The sequence below is a fragment of the Muscardinus avellanarius genome (assembly GCF_963383645.1).
Source record: "Muscardinus avellanarius genome assembly, chromosome: X".
NCBI lineage: Eukaryota > Metazoa > Chordata > Mammalia > Rodentia > Gliridae > Muscardinus > Muscardinus avellanarius.
Window position 1 is genome coordinate 84,221,639 of NC_137792.1, and position 13,322 is coordinate 84,234,960.

Consider the following 13,322-nt stretch of genomic DNA (forward strand, 5'->3'; position numbering starts at 1 on the left):
CAATACTTGAGAGACTGAAACAAGGAGTATTGCAGGCTCAGAGCCAGCATGCAGTAACTTAATGAGACTTTGTCTCAAAATAAAAAGTACGGGGGATATAGCTCAGTGGTATAACATCTGTGGGTTTAAATTGTAGATGTCAGCTGCATCCCAGTAAGACACTAGAAGGATAAGAATGTTATGCCTAAAGGTCTGACACCACCTGCACATGGGTCTAGTCAAGACAGAAAGAGCTGCAAATGGCTCTGAGTATAGGCAGTACTTCCTCAAGGACAGATAGGAGCAAATATCTGCTTGAGAAGCAGGTGCAAGGATACGTTCTCATGCTCTGTTTAGTTACTTAGAAATGTAACCAAAATGTTTAAAGATATCACCAGCTTGAGCTGATTATTTCTTGGCTTATGTTTCACTATTTATGTTAATTGTTCTTTGTTCTGTGAAGGAATAAAAGCTATGCTGAGAATTGGAGTTTTGCTGCAAACCTGAGAAAGCTGTAGCCCTCAGCTCATCTTAAAGACATCTTGCCTACTGCCTCTTCCTCATCAACAACCCCATTCACCTACATATCACCAGCATTTGGTGCCAAAACGTGGGACTTGAAGGAGGAGATGGGAACTGGTAAGACCAAAAGGGTCAATGAAAGAGCAGGAGTACACAAAACTTTTGGGATTTTTTAGCGGAGTTATAAGGAATTCCTTGACAGTGCAAGATCAGTATGTCACAATAATAAAATCTGGGTTAAAAATCTCTGGAGTGTCAGTGAAGGATTGGATTGCTCCAGAAAATAAAAATCAATTTAATTTAAAAGTATTGAAGGAAGTAGGTAAAGCATTAAGAAGAGATCATGAACATGGGGTGCTCATAGATGCTGAATTATGGGTTGTTTTTAATTTAATTACTTTAGCTTTTAGTCTGACTGATTATAAAATAGTTCTGCTAAAAAATAAAAAGAGACTGAGTATCTTACAGCTGATGATGCCCCTCCTCCTCAGCCGCCACTGGAGGCTCCTAAAAAGATAGATGATTATTTTTAAAAAATAAATGGGTATGAAGACATTAATTCACCACATTTGAAGGAGTTTTTATAGGAAGGGGTATTACCATGGCTATATGTTAGCTTCCCAGATCTTAAAAAAGAACAGATTTAAAAGAAGGAGAAACAGTCTGATTTAAATAAATTAACCAATCACTACTCTGATGCCTGATTTATCTTCCTTCTGTTCAGGGTGCAGCAGCTTCTACAGTTACTTTCCCTATTCAAGTTCCTCTGTCTGCTCCATCGCCTTGTACAGAGGCTGTAATAGGCTGAGGAAATTACTTTCGGTTTCCCATAATCACAGATTTAAACAAAACTTTGTTGGAGGAGGAGAAGCCACAATCTGAATTTGAGAAAAATATTTTTCTTTTTCCTATTGTTCATCAGCAAGAAGCTCCTAACCCTCAATTTTCTCAAGGATATGTTCAGGTTCAGCATGACAATATTTCTTTTCAATTATTAAAACTTATAAAATAAGCAGTAAGTAGCTATGGAGTGCAATATCCATATGTGCAAGGGATTGTGTTAGCATTTACTAATGACAATCTAATATGATTAGACTGGAAAACTTTGGCCAAAATTTTTTTTTGCAATGAGGACAACATTTGCAGTTTAAATCGTGGTGGAGAGAGGAGGCTGAAAAAAACTGTTTGCTTAAACGCTGGCTAGAAGTCTCCTGGTGCTATGTTTGAACAGTTCACTGGCACTGGACTTTAAGCTGGGCTGCAGAATCAGGCTGCTTATGGTGATGGTCCTTTAGCACAAATAAGAACTGCTTGTTTATGGGCCTGGCAAAAATTGGATGATTCTGGAAAAGTTATCAAGGCTTTTACTAAGATAATTCAGGGAACTAATGAGCCCTTTACTCAATTTTTGGCATGCTTACATGAGGCAATTAAAAAAACAGCTATCAGTGGAGGGTTTTGCCACAAGACATGTAAAATAGTCCTACCATGTGTCAAGATTTTGTACATCAGCCTACTGGAAAAATAAGACAAAAATTTCTGGTATCCTCTTTGCCCACCCTAAAAGGATATTTTGCATAAAATATATGATTATGCGTAAATGTTTTTCAGCAACATGGTCTCCAAAAAGCTCCAAAAATGGTCCATGTAATGTCCCCTGGAAATACTTGGGTCAACAGTTAAGTGATAAAAATATTATTCCCCAAAAGGCACTAATAAGGATTGTTTAAAAACTCTAAATGATTTTTTTTTATGGTACTGAGGATGAAACCTTCTGTCTCTGGGCTACACTCCCAGACCTATTTTTAAACTTTTTTATTTGGAAACAGGGTATCTTAAGCCAGCAAGTGTGGCTTCAAACTTACGCAATCCTCCTGTCTCCGCCTCCCAAGCATGGGGATTACATGCATGAGCCACCACGCCCGGCTTCTAAATGATTTTTAACAAATCTTAGGTGATATTAATTGATTGTGTCTTTCTTCAGGTATTCCCACATATGCATTAACTAATCTGCATCAACTTTTGGAAGGGCCCCCACAATTGGATTGCCCTAGACAATTAACCTCGGCAGCTGAGGAAGAACTAAACTTGATAGAGAAAAGAATACAAGAAGCACAATTAGATTGCATAAATCCCTCAGGCAATATTATTTTTCCCATTCATCCTACTCCTAAATCTCCAATGGAGATTTTAACTCAATCTAAAATATTATAAAGTGGATATTTCTTCCTCATAAAACTACAAAGAGGGTGGAGATATATTTACAAAAAATGTCACTTAATTGTCAAAGCTCATCTGAGATTAAGACAACCCATTGGAAAGAATTCTCAAGATATAGTTGTTCCCTTTACAACTAAACAATAAAATATCACTGGCAAATATCCAAAGACTGGCAAAATGCTTTTGGTGATTTCTTAGGAAAAATTCATAATCATTATCCAAGTTATAAATCATTTAAATTCCTGAAGAAAATGACATGGATTTTACCAAAAATAATATTTTCAATGCCTCTAAAAAGCAAAAAAAAATTCTTTACAGATAATAATAAGTTAGGAATGGCTGGTTGTACTAATTTAAAAATATCCAAAGTTGTGCAATATATTTTCCCATCAGGACAAAAATCAAAATTTTATGCTTTTATTTTGCTACTAACTGATTTTTATGATATACCTATAAACATTGTAACTGATTCTCAATATACTGCTTTTGTTGTACAAAATATTGAAACTGATACCATTATAGATGATAATACTTTAAACTCACTATTTTTCAATTACAGATTTTTATTCATCAGCAAATAAATTCTTTGTATATTACCCATATTAGGTCATACTTCTTAGTATGATCCACTGGCAAAATGAGGTTATAGACACCTTTGTTGGCTCTCTTCTTGAGGCTCAGAAAAAACATAAATTATATCATACCAATCAACACATGACATTACTTAGAAGCAAAAACTATTGTGATAACTCGTCCTACTTGCATTGTCACTCCCTCTATAGCACTCCCTATAGGTATCAATCCCAGAGATCAGCCTAATGGATTGTGGCAAATTGATGTTGCACATTATGCTCCTTTTGGAAAATTAAAATGTGTCCATTATTCAGTGGATACATACTCTCATATACCCTGGCCTACTACTCCCAAGCCTTCAGAGTGTGCTGCTGGTGTCATTACTCACTTATTAGAAGCTTTTGCAGTTATAGGAGAGCCATCAAAATTAAAATGGATAATGATTCTGTTTATCTTTCAAACAATGCCAAGCTGTTTTTTCTTTGTATAGTATCAAACATATTACAGGGATTCCTGGTAATAGTACAGGTCAAGCCATCATAAAACAACAAAACAGAACTTTAAATAAAATGTTTTTAAAACAAAAAGGGAGAGATGGATTAGTCTCCCCAAAGGGAATACAAATGAATGCCTTGCTTACCTTAAATATTTTGCAACAAGATGCAGAAGGAAACACTCTATCTCACCAATATTGGATTAGGCAAAAGAACAACCTATATATTATGAAGATATTGTTACTAATGCCTGGAAACCAGTGACAGTATTTTGCTGGGGGTGAGGTTATAGTTATATTTCCACAGGTAATTCAAGATTTTGGGTGCCTGATAGAAAGTTGAAACTCAGATGGCACAGAAAAGAAGATCAGGCTGGAAAGAGATGGATAATCGATCTCAGAAGATGAAACTGACTGGAAAAGGACACACCTTTTGCATCCCTTTGCCCCAGACTCAGCAAACTAAAATACCTACATGGGGACAAATTAAGAAGCTCACTCAAGAAAGAGAATGTTTGTTTGGGGAACATGGTAGGCCTGTGACTCCCTCCACCTTGTTTCTTGCTATGTTTGCTCTTGTGACCGTGCAGACACAGGTATTAAACTATTTCTACTGGACTTATATTCCAAATCCCCCCTTGATGAATGGGGTTGCCTGGACTGTTGCAGTGGTTCCTGAGCATGTGAATGATACCAGTTGGATGACTCACGAGTGTCATTAAGACCAGGAAAGGAAGGTTTGCAGGTCAAAAATTATACTACTGGAGTTCTAAAAATGCCTATATGTATTGATCATGGGAATCACTGCTTAAAATGAACTTATGAAGCTTGGATATTCATTGTAAAAATGACACTAATCAAAGGAAAAGAAAAAAATTATTTTTGTTGTCAGCCAAAACCTTCAGAACCAAATAACCTAGTGTTACTTTTAGTCCACCTAATATACCACCATGTCAGATCCCAATATTTACATATTTATCTGACTGGGTTCATTGGACAGTTTGTAGAGGATAAAAGTGAGAGTACTAGTTAATAATTTCTGTGGAAGCACCATTGATTGGAGTCCTCATGGTTCTGCTCACACTAAACCATGGGGAAAGGATCTCAGGTGGAATAGGCACAATCAAAATATTCATACAGAAGCTAATGAAACTATTAAGTGGCATGGAGGAGAATTTTCTAGTCCTAGTCTTTTTATGCCTGGCCATGTACATCAGCCCATTTATAAAAGCTGGGGGCTTCTTTACATCCCCTACATACTTGGAGTGGTCATCTTGAGAATGGTCCAGGAAGTTATGGTTTGACTTTTCAAGTGAATACCACTCATTATGTAAGATCTTGTGTTAGACTTCCCTATCTTCTGCTTATAGTGCAGATTCAATGGAATAAGTCCATTGGAGCCATAACTTGTGGAACACATGTCTTACATACTTGTTTAAATTCTACTTTTTTATTTAATGAATTTGCATAAAGCATCTATGTTCTTTGAGCTTGTAGATGCCTGTACAGTAGATCATCCTTGACAGAATTCCCCAGCTTCAGGGTTGCTTCAAGTAATTGCAGAGGACTTGATAAAAAATTGTAAGAGTTAATCAGAGTTATACTAGGTATAATTGTGGTTACTGTCACTGCAACAGCAGCAGGAATGGCATTACAACAATCTATACAAAATGCTGATTTAAAAAAAAAACATGGCATAAAAATTCTGAAAGATTATGAAATACTCAATGTCAGATAGATACTGAAATTTAAGACCAAATAGCTGATTTATAACAAGCAGTGGTTATGCTTAAAGACAAGCAAGTGAGTCTGCAACAGCTCCATTGAAAGTGCGATTGGAATTCTTCTTTTAGAATTACTCCCATGCTTTATAATAAATCTAAATTTCCTTAGGAGCAAGTAAAGCATCATGTATTATATCACACAAATATTACTAATAAAATTGTTCATTTACAGAATGATATACTCAAAACTTTTAGTATAAATTTGCAAAAGCTTGACAGCATACATTTATTACAAAATATGATGATAGTCTATCTAAGCTCAATCCTAGCATTCAGATAAACAGCTTATTTGGAACTTCTGCAGGGTTTCTGGTTCTAAACTTTATTTTGTGTTTTATTTTATTATGAGTCTGCTGCTGCAATAAATGAACAACACAGAGCTTTAGCCTTATTTATCATGCTTCAAAAATTACAGCACAAACAACAAGAGGGAAGAAAAGATGACAGCCGTATCCCGGCAAGACACCAGAAGGATGAGGATGTTCTGCCTAGAGGTCTGGAATGACCTGTACATGGGTCAAGTCAAGATAGAAAAATCTGCAAATAGCTCTGAGTACAGGGAGAACCTCCTCAAGGACAGATAGGAGCAAATATCTGCTTGAGAAGCAGGTGCAAGTATAAGTTCCCATGCTCTGTTTAGTTACTTAGAAATGTATCCAAAAAGTTTAAAGATATCTCCAGCTTGAGCTGATTATTTATTGGCTTATATTTCACTGTTTATCTTAATTGTTCTTTGTTCTGTGTAAGAATAAAAACTATGATGAGAATTGGAGTTTTGCTGCAAGCCTGAGTAAGCTGTAGCCCTCATCTCATCTTAAAGACATCTTGCCTACTGCCTTTTCCACAGCAACAACTACTTTCACCTGCATACCAACAGCATCAATTCCAGTAACCCCTCTAAATTAAGTCCAAATGATACTCTGAATTTTCCTTCAGTAGGTCCAAACCCTTTCATAGCTGTCCATATTCAGTAATGTCTCACCATTTATCAAGTTGCCCATGCCAGAAACATGTGTGAAATCCTTCCTTTTCACAATTTACCCATACTGATTTCTGAAAAGTTATACTGTGAGTCATTTACCACTAATATATCTCAACTCTGTCTTTTTACTTTGTACTCCATTCCTATTGGCCCAACATTAATTACAGGTATATCATTATTCCTTTATAAAACTATTGCAATAACCTTCAAAGAAGTTCCCCGGTTCTAATATTACTTCTCCAATCTATCCTTGACACAATACACAAAATAATCTTTGTTAAAAATATTTCCTCAGTTTTGATATGATCCAGCTATACCACTCCTAGGTATCTTCTCAATGAGGCTAAAATCATAGAACCACAGTAACATATGTATACCTATGTTCATAGCAACACAATTCATAATAGCCAAAATATGGGACAAACTGAGATCTCCATCAATAGATGAATGGATTGCAAAATTGTGGGAAATGCACACAATGTAATTCAACTCAGCTATAAATAAAAACAAAATCATGTCATTCACAAGAAGATGGAAAGACCTGGAGAATATTATGTTAAGGGAGATTAGGCAAGCACAGAAATAGAAGGGACATATGTTTTCGCTAATATACTCAAGCTAGAGAGTATTTGGGATACCAGAGGACTCCAGATAATGGAGAGGAAGCCTCATAAAAGCCAAAAAGGAGGTGTATGTAAGGAAGAAGTCTGATGTTGATCAATGAAAAAGCCACATTAAAATATGTGTATATATGTGAATAAAACATTGTTAAACTGGATACTCAATATTTGGAGGAAAGTAGCAGGTGGGGAGAATCAAGTACTTTTGTGAATATATGCCACTGTCAACATGATTCACATTATCATGTGAGACTATATTGCCCCAGTAAAATAAAATTTAAATTGAAAAAATATTGATATATTTAAATTGAGGAAAGTCTTTAAAAAACCAGAGGCCGGGAAGATGGCGATGGAGGAAAGCATCACTTAAAAGTCCCGCTAACAATTGAACTCTATTACCACAAAACCAGCACCTTTCAGAGCCAGAAAACACCATCAGCAAAGAAATAAAAACTGTAAATACAAGGGACAGAGAAAAAGAGGGCTGGAAAAACAAGACACCAGAAAGAAACCAGCCCGAAGTGCCCTGGCCGCCACGGCGTGGAGCAGCCAGAGCGGCCAGAGCCACTGCGCAGAGCAGCCGGAGCCATAGCACAAAGTGGCCGGAGTGGCCAGAGCCGCGGCATGGAGCGCCAGAGCCGCGGCGACGAGTGGGCGACGAGTGGCGCGGCCTACATCTTCCCTAGCAGCACCAGGCTCCAGAGAGAAGGGAAACTCAGAACAGAGCTCAAATCCAGAGAGGAGGTACCCCAACTTCATAGCCTAGGATGCAGGAGTAACGCCTTACTGCTGGCGGCAGCGGCGAGTTCACGGGACGGCCCTAGACCAATGCACACAACCAGCCACCAGGCGCCAGAGAGGAGGGGTGGACAGCGAGCCGAGGTGAGCTGTTGCTGAACAGCTGGGAGCAGTCAGCAGTTTTTTCGGCGCAAGGAGCATCTAAAGCTCCCAAGGGCCAGGATCAGCACAGCCCGCAGGGACTCAGTGGAGCTCAAAACCAGAGAAGAATTACGCCAACCTCACGGCCGAGGACGTGACAGCAGCTCCTTACTGCTGGCAGCAGTGGCGAATTCACCAGACAGCTGAAGACCAACACACTCAACCAGCCACCAGGCTCCAGAGAGGAGAGGTGGACAGCAAGCTGAAGTGAGCAGGTGCTAAACATCCTGGTGGCAGTCAGCAGTTTTGTCAGTGCAGGGAACATCTAAAGCTCCCAAGGGCCGAGCACAGCACACCTGGCAGGGACAGGAGCTCAAAACCAGAGAAGAAATACGCTGCATCATGGCCGAGGGCATGGCAGTGGTGCCATATTGCCAGTGGCAGCAGCAGAGAATCCACCGAGTTCACTACAGCTCCATCAGCGCACTCAACAACCATGACTCAAATTGCAACCCCCTAGGGGAGAAATCCTAGTACTGTACTCCCAGGGACTTGCGCAGATAGTCTCCATGGGTCAGAGATTTTAGCAGTGCAACCCAGTGGGGGAGTGGCGGTGGCAGAGATATCTCACCATAGTCACACTTCTAGAAAAATCTAGAAACAAATGAAAATAAAGATACAATATATCAAAACCTCTGGGACACTTTGAAGGCAGTATTAAGAGGAAAATTTATAGCACTGAGTGCTCACATAAGAAAAACAAAAAATCTTCAAATAAAGAGCCTAATGACACACCTCAAAGTTCTTGAAAAGCAGGAACAATTGAACCCCAAAGTCAGCAGAAGACAGGAAATTATTAAAATTAGAGCATAAAATTAAGGAAATAGAGAATAAAAAAAAAACATTACAAAAAATCAACAAAACCAAAAGCTGGTCTCTTGAAAGAATTAACAAGATTGATAAACCACCAGCCAACCTAACTAAAAAAAAGAGAGAATCAACCCAAATTATGAAGATAAGGGATGAAAAAGGAGACATTACTACTGACAGCGTAGAAATCCAGAGGATTATCAGAAGCTACTTTGAAAGACTATACTCCAACAAAATGGAAAATCTGGAGGAAATCGACAACATCCTAGATAAATACAACCTTCCTAAATTGAGTCAAGAAAATATAGAACACTTAAACCAACCAATAACAATCAAAGAGATTGAAATAGCAATAAAGAGCTTACCTTCAAAGAAAAGCCCAGGACCAGATAGATGGTTTCCCAAGTGAATTCTATAAAACCTTTATAGAAGAGCTAACCCCAATACTACTCAAACTATTTTGGAAAATAGAAAAAAACAGGACTCTCCCAAATACGTTCTATGAAGCCAACATCACACTAATACCCAAAACGAATAAAGACATTTGAAGGAAGAAAAACTACAGGCCTATATCTCTGATGAACTTGGATGCAAAACTATTAAACAAAATACTAGCAACACGCATTCAAAACCACATCAAGAAAATCATTCACCATGACCAGGTAGGGTTCATCCCAGGGATACAAGGCTGGCTCAATATACGAAAATCAATCCATGTAATTCACTTATAAACAGAATCAAATACAAAAAGCACATGATCATCTCAGTAGACACTGAAAAAGCATTTGATAAAATTCAACATCCATTTATGATAAAAACACTGCAGAGAATTGAAATAGAAGGAACATATCTCAGCATTATTAAGGCAATCTACAATAAGCCCACTGCCAACATCATATTAAATGGGAAAAAACTTCAAGAATTTCCCGTAAAACTGGAACGAGACAAGGATTTCCACTATCACCACATCTCTTCAATATAGTACTAGAGACTCTAGCCAGAGCAATAAGGCAAGAAAAGGAAATCAAAGGAGTACAAATAGGAAAAGAAGAACTTAAGCTTTCACTATTTGCAGATGACATGATACTATATCTAGAAAACCCAACAAACTCAACCAAAAGGCTTACAGAACTGATCAACAAATTCAGCAAAGTATCTGGATACAAAATCAGTCTTAAAAAATCAGAAGTTTTCCTGTACACCAACAATAAATCCACTGAAAAACAAATTCAGACAACACTTCCACTCAGGATCTCCCACAAAAAAAAATACCTAGGAATAAACTTGACCAAGGAGGTAAAAGATCTCTACAAAGAAAATTATAAAACACTGAAAAAAATCAAAGAAGATCTTAGAAGATGGAAAGATCTTCCATGTTCATGGATTGGCAGAATAAATATCATTAAAATGGCCATCCTCCCAAAAGTGATCTAAAGATTTAATGCAATGCCCATTAAACTACCAAGATCATTCCTCACAGACATAGAAAAATCAGTCCTTAAATTTATCTGGAATAACAAGAAGCACAGAGTAGCCAAGGTAGTTTTCAGCAACAAAAACCACGCAGGAGGAATCACTATACCTGACTTGAAACTATACTACAAAGCCATTGTAATAAAAACAGCATGGTACTGGCACAAAAACAGATACATAGACCTATGGAGCAGAAAAGAAGACCCAGAAACAAGTCAACACACTTTCAGCCAATTGATTTTTGACAAAAAGGCCAAAAACATACACTGGAAAAAAGATAGCCTCTTCAAAAAATGGTGTTGGCAAAACTGGTTAACCATATGCAGAAAATTGGATGTTAATCCCACTTTTTCACCCTGTACAAGTCAAATCACGATGGATCAAAGACTTGGAAATTAAACCAGAGACTTTGAAGCTCCTTGAAGAGGGCATAGGTCCAACACTACAACACATAGGTACAGACAAACATTTCCTCAACAAGACCCCAAAGGCACAACAAATTAAAAGAAGAATCAATACATGGGATTGCATGAAACTGAAGAGTTTCTGTTCAGCAAAGGAAACTATCAAGAACCTCTATTGAGAGCCAACAGAATGGGAGAAGACTTTTTCCACCTACACCACCGATAGAATTATAATATCTAGAATATACAGAGAACTCAAGAAACTCAACACTAAGAAAACAAAGCATTCAATAACAAAATGGGCAAATGAACTAAATAGACACTTCACAAAAGAAGAAATTCAAATGGCCAATAAGTGCATGAAAAAATGCTCAACATCATTGGCAATCAGAGAGTGCAAATCAAAACTACCCTGAGATTTCACCTAACTCCAACTAGAATGGCCATCATGCAAAACACAAACAACAGATGGTGGCGAGGATGTGGAGAAGTGGGAACTCTAAGACATTGTTGATGGGATTGCAAATTAGTGCAACCACTTTGGAAAACAGTATGGAGAATCCTCAGAAGAATGGGATCAAATCTACCATTTGATTCAGCAATACCACTGTTGGGTATCTACCCAAAAGAAAAGAAACCAAACTACCAAACTAATGCATGTGTATCTATGTTCATAGCTGCACAATTCACCATAGCCAAACTATGGAACCAGCCAAGATGTCCATCAACAGATGAATGGATTACAAAACTGTGGGATATGTACACAATGGAATTTTACTCAACCATCAAAAAAATTCAATTACATCATTTTCAGGGAAATGGATGGAATTGGAGGACATTATGCTAAGTGAGATTAGTCAGTCACAAAAAAATAAGAAATCAGATGCTTTCCCTAATATGTGAGAGTTAGGGAGAAATGGGTTATAGGAGGAACTCTTGAAAAAGGAAATCCTATATAAGAGCAAACAAGACAATCTAAAGGAGGAGAAAGGAGGGGGGAAAGAGGAAATTCTCTAAAACACACAATGTACTTAAACATATCGAAGTAAATCACTAAGCCAAGAAAGGGAGGGAGGGACAGGGAGGGAATGGGGTGGGAATTGGGTAGGGGTTAAATCAGCGATGAGTACATGTTTGTATACAAAAGTTTTTTACCCCAATAGGTTGTATGAATATAATGCTTCAATAAAAAGTTGAAAAGAAAAAAAAAACAGAGATTTTCTATGACCATAAATATGATGGTATAAAAATATAAAATGTTGAGTTTTCCTATATTAATATATATCAGTTCAATTCCAGTGAAACCTCAGTAATTTGTTATATTAACTGATATAAAATTTGCTTAAGGAGAAAAACACTACAAGTAAGTATGGTGGAATATCTGTCTTCTGATATTCAAATTTTATTATAGAAAGCTTGGCATGGTGTCACACACTTGTAATCCCATCATTGTGAGTCTGAGACCTGAGGGTCTTGGTTCATGGACAGCCTCAACTACTTAGTGAGCCCTCCATAACTTAGTTAGATGCCCATTTCAAAATAAAGAATAAAAACAAAACGGGGCATGGGTGTAGCTTGGAGGTCTAATCCTCCTGGGTTTCATCCACAGACCTTCAAAAAAAGATGATTATAAAGTTGATCTAATAAAAGCAATATTCTTGCTTCTTTAGGAGATAACAAACAGATCAGAGGTTACATAGCAAATCAGTGAGAAAGAATCAATTAAATGTAAATTAAAAGTAAATGGTTTGGTAAAAAGTGATTTGTTATTTAGAGAAGAATAGAAGTTGATATATATCTTACAAGGAATTTTTTTATTTTAAATGGATAAAACAACTTCAAAAAAGATAAAAATTTGAATATAGTAAATCAAATTATATGATAAGATCTTGATCTTTACATTGTGGAAAAACATTTAAAACAATAAAAAAATCATAGATTACAAAGAAAAAATAAAGAATCTAATTATATACCTTGCTTCCCAAATAAAAAATTTTAGTTCAAACAAAGATTCCCAAACTTATTTGGTTTACTCTCTGACTTGTCAGAAAAACAAACAAACAAACAAAAAAACCTCTTAGAACCATCCTGGAAACCTATCTTTAAGCAAATAAACAGAAAGATACAGTGACAAATTTGTATTAGTTTATGTATCTATATTTCATTCCAGCAAAGAAAACACATATTCTGAAAACCTTTCAAGCAAAGTTACCACCACACAAAAGTTAATAAGCAAGTAACAGATTAGAAGACATGTGAAAAACTTAAAGTAAATAAAAAGAAATTTATATCTGCAATACAAAAATAATTTATATTAAACAGTAAGACAAAGATAGAAAACCTCAGATAAAAAGGATAGAAAAGAGATTTAAGTAATCTCCAAAATAAGAAACCAAATAGTTAACGAATAGGACCTAACCTTCAATAATTAGAAAAATTTATTTTAGTTTATTTTTTCTTGGCACTGACGATGGAGCCCAGGGGCATTCTAACACTGAACTACACTCTCAGGCCTATTTTTAT